We start from the raw sequence: 8,252 nt of genomic DNA, 5'->3' as shown, positions 1-8,252 counted from the left end.
ATATATTTAAACGAATTCAAAATCTTCAATTGAATTCTAAAATGAAACTCCAAAATTAAAAGAACTCCAAATTTCAAATAACTCGTTTATGAAATATATATCCACCATATTTGAGAAAGTCATTTTATTCTCACTCCATAAATCTAAAGGTGGTTCAGAATATTTCATAGGAGTCCAAAACAAAGAAATCCAATTTGATTGGTTTTTTTTACATGTCTCAAACATTTATTTTTGACAAACACAACAAATCACTAAATCATATCTTATTATTAACATTCCAAAATTTGAATTTTTTGGGATGTTACAAACTACCACCCTTAAAAGGAATCCCGTCCTCGAGATTAGCAGAGGCTAGCAAGAAATAGGATAGAGTTTTGGTTCCTTGGGTTACTTCCCCGGGGTTTGGTCATAGCAGCTCCAGGTTTGTGGTTTATCCTTTTCGCTACTTGTCCTGAGGGAACATCTTCTGTTATATATAAGTCTTGCCTTCTAGTTAGCATTCCTGTGTCTGAGACTCTTGGTACCATTCTTGAGTCCTCACCGATCTGTCGTATGACCCAATTATCATTCCAGGGTGTTCGGAAACTACCACCCTTAAAAACAAACTTGTGGGGGTTCCATAATTTATTAATTCCATGATGGTTCTTCCTCGAGTTTCTGTGGTTTAGAACTGGGCTTTCCTCAAAAGAAAAAGTCTTTCTCATAATCCATAGACACCAAAACTACTACCGAGACTCTCATGGTGGTCGAAAGCTTCTTATAGAACTCCTTCATGTTCCTTCCTTACCATACCATCTACGTTAGGCATGAGAGCCTATCTATAAGGGTAATACGTCTTACCATTCTATGGTTTTAGGCTTGCGCAACGGCACTCTTCTTAGGGTTCAAGTCTCTCCGGTTTACCAATCACACATAGGAAAGTATATAATAAGAGTCTCCGGTATGGGGGCCAATCCATCCCATACTCAAATCATTACTTCATATGTAGACTGGTGAACCGCATGTTCTAACACTCGGTCTTCCTCACTCCGCTTAAGAGGTCTTCACTTGCAACCTAGTAAAACACTTTTGGGTGATGTTGACTATACATTCGTGTTATAACTTACATCCGAGAAATAGCAGAACTTTTGTGTGTCAGAGTTGCATTCTCCTTATAATAGATTCCTTATTACATCCTTTAACCTCTCATACAACTTCGAGTTCAAAATAGATTATTACAAGTGCTGCCATCCACATGGATTGGTATGGTCAAGCGTGTAAATGCAACATTATTCCTTATTCCTTCGTAAGAAGTTTAGTCAAGCTGAAAACGTGCGATGTAGTCCTTGAACTCTTTAATCCTATGCTCCTTCACGGCAGCCATGAACTTCATGTCCATCAGCTCAGCATATACTTCCCACAAATACTCTTGGGCATGACAGAGTCTGGCTTCAAGGATTTCCCCAATCTGACGTATGGCTTCCATGGCAGCTTCACGAACAGAGTCGAAGAAGGTGGTTTGAGGTACTCGGGAAATGAAAAGGTATTGCCCAGTAGTCTTTGGACAAACTCCTTTTTCACGGAAGAGGTGTACTTCCACGTACCAAAGTTCCACTCCATTTTCAATGAAAGGATAACCCTTGTAGACTGCATCTCCTTCAAGGTGAATATGTCCCATCATATCCTTCAAGATCTTTGGAAAATCATGGTCATTAGTCAAAGTTATGATCATTTCTGGGCCCTTGTGGAATGACTCGTAAAGGGTTGCCATCTGCAGGTGAAAGGAAAGGTAGAGTTCAAAAAAAACAAGGTATGTATCTCCTTCGAAGAAATGTGGTTGTTTCCACGAGGAGACGTTTAGTGGTTGGTTCGTCTATGGTTTAAGATTTTGGTCTAGGTGAGATAGAGCATAGGAAGGAAAAGAGATGGACACACACACGCCACAATCAACAACCAACTCATATCTCAATGTTAGCATTTATAACAGGCTCGTTTACTACGGTTTCGTCCTGAAGTCTTCAATCCTTCAGTTCTTGGAAGTCTTCAGTGTGTGATGCTTCACCCGTTTGAAGGTATCCTACTAATCATCCGTAACTTGAACCTCTCAAGGTTGAATTAAATAGTACATACCTACGGAATTCGTATCCTAATAACGCAAGATTTTAAATCATACAACTCAAATGACAACAACATCAAATCAATGGCGAAGAACTCCAATAAAAATCCAAATTTCACTCAAACATTTCATTCACACAATTCCTATGGTACCCTTATCCACATGAGTTCTCATGGTCGGGCACATCACTCGCACTCTTTCGTTTATTTCACAATTCTCATGGTGGGCTTGGACACTATTGAATTATGTGGAATATTCCTTTGTGGTGGTAATCTTCACAACCATCTTGGCCTTGAGTGTCTTCAGTGCTTCTTTAACTTCTTGGATGTAAACCAGTATTGGAGACGCCTTTGTTTTAGCATCATTTCCATGAAATAACCTTTCCATGATGTAAACTTCAGTTTCAAGGTCATTGGAGTCTGAGGTTGCCATCTAAGTTTTTGAAAGAGGCGCGAAAAGAAAACAAGAGGATACGAGAATGCTATTATTACTACTGAAAATATAAGTTGTTCCTATCAAGGTCTTTCTATTTTTAAGCTATTTCTAGGGTCACGTCCTATAGTCAATGTATGCTCTGATACCATTTTGCAACGACCCAGATTTGATAGAATCCAAGTCTCTGTGCTTACTGTGCTATCCCTGGATCACAGCTAGCACACACAGTAACAAAAATGAATATCAGTAAGACATACATCATTCTACTACAATGGTAGATCCAGATATATATAAATCATACCTTAGGCACAACTCAAGCTGGCAGATACTACAGCGGAATAATACGTAGTCACTAAGTTAGGCTCCATCAACGCCACTAGGCTCGTTGAGTGTAGACCATAACCCTATCGTCTCTTAATCTGTCAAGATCTGCACATGACAGGTGCAGGTGAGTACGTGGAATGTACTCGCAAGTTGCAAAGAAAAGTTTAATAGAATATATATGCAGCGTAAGAATTGTGGAGGTTTCATTTCCGTAAAGCCAATTTTCTCCTATACTAAATTTTATAAACTACTTTGGAATAGAAATAATTTTTAGTATAAAAAGTAGGAGTGAGACACTTGGATATACGCACAAGTGCTCAGTCTCCAAAATAGTTTTAAAACATACATAAGGTTGAGGTGAAACACATTCACTGTGCTCATTCCTCAACTTTAACCCTTAAAACAGATTTTTAGAAAAAGAGAGGGGAGATTCTTCTTCAGTCCAAGTCTTCAGTTGCTCAAAATTGCCCGTAACCAGGGGCACGGCTAATCGATCAGGTTTAACCCTCTGCAGAGGTCGTACACGTTCCCCACATGACACAACCAACCCCGTTTATTGTTACACACTTGGGTGTACGACTAGGAGGAGGTTGTGACGAAGCCTTTCCGTAACAACCCCTTATACCACCAAGCCGCTCGCAACTTCGGCACGAAGGCCTCTCTCCGATGGCGGTCCTGGGGTAGGGTTTCCCGTTAGTACTAAGCTAAGCCAGAGCCGATAGTAGCATGTGGCTGTACTGGAAGCTACATCAAACTGTACTTGAAAGATCTCAGTCCCCTGGACGGCAATCCCCACCAAAAACCTGTGTGCAAGACCCCAGTCGGGCGCATTCACTGCAAGACCCCGATGAGCGCAATCACTTGTAGACGCTCCCGTCAATACCATTCCGCCCAGGGAGTAGAAGCAAAATAGTATATAGTTGTTCTTTCAAAAGTTTTCACAAAATGTTGCCCCAAAGGAGGGCAGGTTTAGAGGTTTAAAACAATTTTGTTTTCATCCCACCCATTTTATGCAAGCGTGGCCAAGCATGTTTACAAGTCTTGAACCTATGGCTCTAGCTAGTAATAATACTTTGTAAAACTTTTGTAAAACATGCATAGTATTTAAATTCAAAGAGATATGCATAATATAAAAATATAGGTCAGAGCATGATCAAATTTGCAACTTGCCTGATTCTTGAAGTTGATATATTCTATTTCAAGTCGTCTCTCCTTCACCTTACGATATATCTAACGATACAAGAAAATAATTTAACACACAACAATTGCAAATGAAGATCCAAATAAAAAATACAAATTCACAATAAATACATTCATACGATAATTAGCACGATGTGGCTATGGTTTGAGATAGAATCAAGTTTGGTCTTAAATGAGACATGACATAGTCATATCCTAGGGTTGGATCAAGTGATACTAAGTGAAGATCTTGGTTTGATATAGAAGATGGGTTGTGAGACAAGTTCTTACAACAAATTCTATCATGAGATTATTCGGAATATTTGACTTGGGTTAAATAAAACTGGCATGGCATAAGTTTCGAGATAAAAGGATTAAATCCTTAATCTTGTAACTTCAAAGTTTTGTGGTGATATCGAATGACCAGAGAGGTCTCATCTATCTAAGGATTTCTACTGAAGAATCAAATTCAATCTAATAAAGTTATTAAATTATGATTAAAAAAGTCAAATTAAGGTGATGATGCTAAAACAGTGACTAAACGTCATTGAAAAAATTATTCTATGAGTTCTAACAGAATGGTGAGGTCCTAAGGTCCAACTTTCATATATAAAACATTTTTATATGAATTACAGAATAAAAGATATAATAAAAATACTCATCTTAACATTTAAGTCAAAACTAAATTTTAATTTGCGCAAAAGTGAGATTTTATAATTTCATAAAAATGTACAGGTTTCAACGAATCCGGGGATATCTTATTTGTCAAAATCGGACATACGGTTTGGGAGATATGAATTTCCGAAGTTTGATATTTTTCTGAATAAAAGAATTACGGGATTTAGAGAGAGCTCACCGGAGTTGGTCGCCGGAGTTGGAAAAGAAGGTCGCCGGAGTTGCGGGAAGTCCGTTGGGCAATGTCCCGGGCCCGGCCTCGTCCCGTAGCGGTGTGGAGCGGCCGCCGGAGTTTCCGGACTCCGACGAGCAATTGCTCGCAGAGAAGGACGAGGTAGAGAGGGGTTTTCTTGGGAGGGCATGAGGACTGAGGTTCACCTATGGGTACTATTTATAGGAAAGGGGGAGGTCAGAATCGAGCGGAGCCTCATTGATCTCATGTGTGTTAATGGCGACTGTTACATGTGCTGCTAATGGCCATTAAGGGGAAATTAGGGCGCACTAATAGAGGTGAGGGGTTGAGGGAGGCGAGGGGGTTCCGTTCAGGAGGTCAGTGGGTGTGGGGAATGGTAGAGGACGGGAAGAAGAGGTACATGCATCCATGGAGTTCTAGTTCTGTACGTGTACGTGATCCTGAGGTGGAAGAAGACCGAGAGGGAGATGGGCCAGGTAGGTCGGCCCATGTGGAAGAAAGAGAAACACAGAGAACAAAAACAAAATGTGTGAGGAAGAGATGGGTCAAGCCCAATAGCCTAGGATTAGGACACGTTTAGTATTATTTATTGATTTCTAAAAAGTTCAGGAATGCTAGAGGAAAATGTCAATAAGAAATGTTGACTACTACAGAATCATTATTTGGAGTTTAATAAAATACTCACAACAACAATATATTTTGTTGTACATTTATAAACAATGTTTTTATGGCCTTTTCAAGTTTGTACATATTTCTTAGGGTTTATAAATACCAAATTGATAAACAGGCTGCATTTAAATATTTCCAATAATATTTTGGAGAAGTCATATTATCTCCACTCATTAATAATATTTGTTTATCATATATATTTAAACGAATTCAAAATCTTCAATTAAATTCTAAAATGAAACTCCAAAATTAAAAGAACTCCAAATTTCAAATAACTCGTTTATGAAATATATATCCACCATATTTGAGAAAGTCATTTTATTCTCACTCCATAAATCTAAAGGTGGTTCAGAATATTTTATAGGAGTCCAAAACAAAGAAATCCAATTTGATTGGATTTTTTTACATGTCTCAAACATTTTTTTTGACAAACACAACAAATCACTAAATCATATCTTATTATTAACATTCCAAAATTTGGAAAATTTTGTGATGTTACACTAGGTCGCGGGTCGTGGTCAAGGCCAGGAGGTGAGCGGCCCGAGGTCCAGTAAGAGCTCCTGAGGCGCGATGCTCAAGAGGTCCCATTTAGCGCGCAAGCAGCTATCTTAGGGTGGGAAAGGAAGAAAACGTCGCCGCAGCAGGGCAGCGAAGGGATTGAGCGAGGGTCTCATGCCATAGCGACTGGTGGATCCAGAGCGAGAACTTATCTTGGCTGTCCGGGGTCGGCTCCTCGAGTCGTGCCGAACACATACATCGGCCACTGTAGTGTAGCTTGGTCAGGCCCGTGCGGGTCTCCCCCTCCCTTCCATGTTCTTATTGGTGCTCTGCGTCCTCAGGTTCTGGCCCTCGAGCGAGCTCAGCCGCCGCTGGTATGCCAGGTCACGTGCCATGGTCAAGGCCAGGGGGTGAGGGCTGGAGAGCCAGTAAGAGCTCCTGAGGCGTGATGCTCAGGAGCCCCCCTTTTAACACTCAAGTGAATCGCATGAGAGAAGAGGGAGAGTCCGCGGTACCACCTGTTGTGGCCCTCAGGAAGTTCCTGCAAGTTAGCGTGAGGAAGGGCACCGGTCACCGTGGTGATTGCTGATTCGCTTCTGGTGCGTGAGAGGGGACTCCCTACTGTGGAGAGCCCCCGGGGCGTGTACAGCCCCGCCCTGACACGTGGCTTGCACGGCAGGGCTAGACGAGGTGTGTATGGGCACTCGTGAGCCAACGCGGGACTCACGAGGCCCTACCTCAAGGCGGGTTACACCTGGTCTTGGTTCTTGTTTGCTGTCTTGGTCCTGCGAGGTGGTTAGACAACCTGCGCCGAACGAATCTCCTGAGGTTATCGTGTGAGAAAGATAAGCACCAACGGCCCCAGGAGGTGACGTGAAAGGGGCCGGCCCGCCAGACGGAGCTCAGCCACTGGATTTATCGACGCTGCAGGGACGGGCCCGAGCACAGACGTCGTGCTTAACTTACTCATGCGAAGGGTCCTGAAGAAAGATGGCCGACGCGCAGCTCCCATGGTGGGTGGCGATCGAGCAGGTGATAGTCATAGATAGATTAAGCATGAAAGGCAACCTAGCTCAGGTAAATGCATAACTATACGTGCCACTGGGTCCGGCCCGAGCGGCTTGGGGATGATGCAGCCCGAGGGACACCCCCACCAAGGTAAGCTAAGACATAAACGAGGAAAGATACATGCCACAAGGATGGACCCATGCAGCCTGGGAATGATACAGCCCTGGGGGCGCTCCCAGCTGAATGAACTTGGAAAATGTCACCTGGTTCTGTTGATGAAGGAGAGTTGGGGCAGCTGAAGGTATGCGGCGAAGGGGCTACTCCTCATGAGCCACCGGGGCCCTGAGCCTCGGGAGGATCTGGGGGTCCAGGTGGTTCCTTGACGACTATCTTCATCTTCGTCAGCACAGCATGGTGCCTGGCCTCCTGAGCCACCAGGATGCTTCGCAGGTTGCGTTGATAGGTGGTCGCCACGCTCGGCAGGCCAAAAGGCATGCGAACGTAGCTGTGAGGTGGGCCCTCGCAGCGTCCCACGCGTGAAGGCCAGAAAAGCTCCTGAGAGGCGACCCGGTTGAGCCCTGGGACGTCGATGCAGACGCGCAGCCCGGCATCCTCGCCTGGATGGGGAGCTGCGCCTGGTGAGCGGCGGCCGCCGCGCATGGCCCTTACGTCTTGCAGTTCCTGAGTGGTCTTGGTGATGAACTCCTGAACGGTGGGCACTCCTTGCCCTGTGTTCTCCTAAGGGAAACGTGCCGCGAACCACGCCTCCAAGTGGTGCCCAAGCGCCTCCCTCGTGATGTTGGCAAAGTCTGAGGCCCTCCAGAAGAGAGGGGCGCTGGGTGCGCTTTCCTATGCGATGGAGGGAGGCTCCCCAGGCGCAGGCACCGATCCTGACGAGGCGCCACTTTCCTAAGGCCCTTCATGGAGCAAATGCTTTTTCTTTTTGGGAGTTGCCTTAGGAGGGCGCTTGCCCTGGCTGTCGGGGTCGTCGATTGCTGCATCTTGGAAGGCACGCTCGAGGGAGCACACCCGTCTCTTTTCTCGCATGGGACTGTGATGATTCCGCCGCTTCCCGACATCTTGAGAAAATTGTAGCCATGATGAGTCACCGCCATGAACTTGGCCAGGGCTGGATATCCGAGGATGGCGTTGTATGGCAGGTGGATGTAGGCGACG

This window comes from Triticum urartu, chromosome 4A (genome assembly GCF_056163025.1).
Source record: "Triticum urartu cultivar PI428250 chromosome 4A, HENAU_Tu73, whole genome shotgun sequence".
NCBI lineage: Eukaryota > Viridiplantae > Streptophyta > Magnoliopsida > Poales > Poaceae > Triticum > Triticum urartu.
This window is presented reverse-complemented; position numbering follows the sequence as displayed.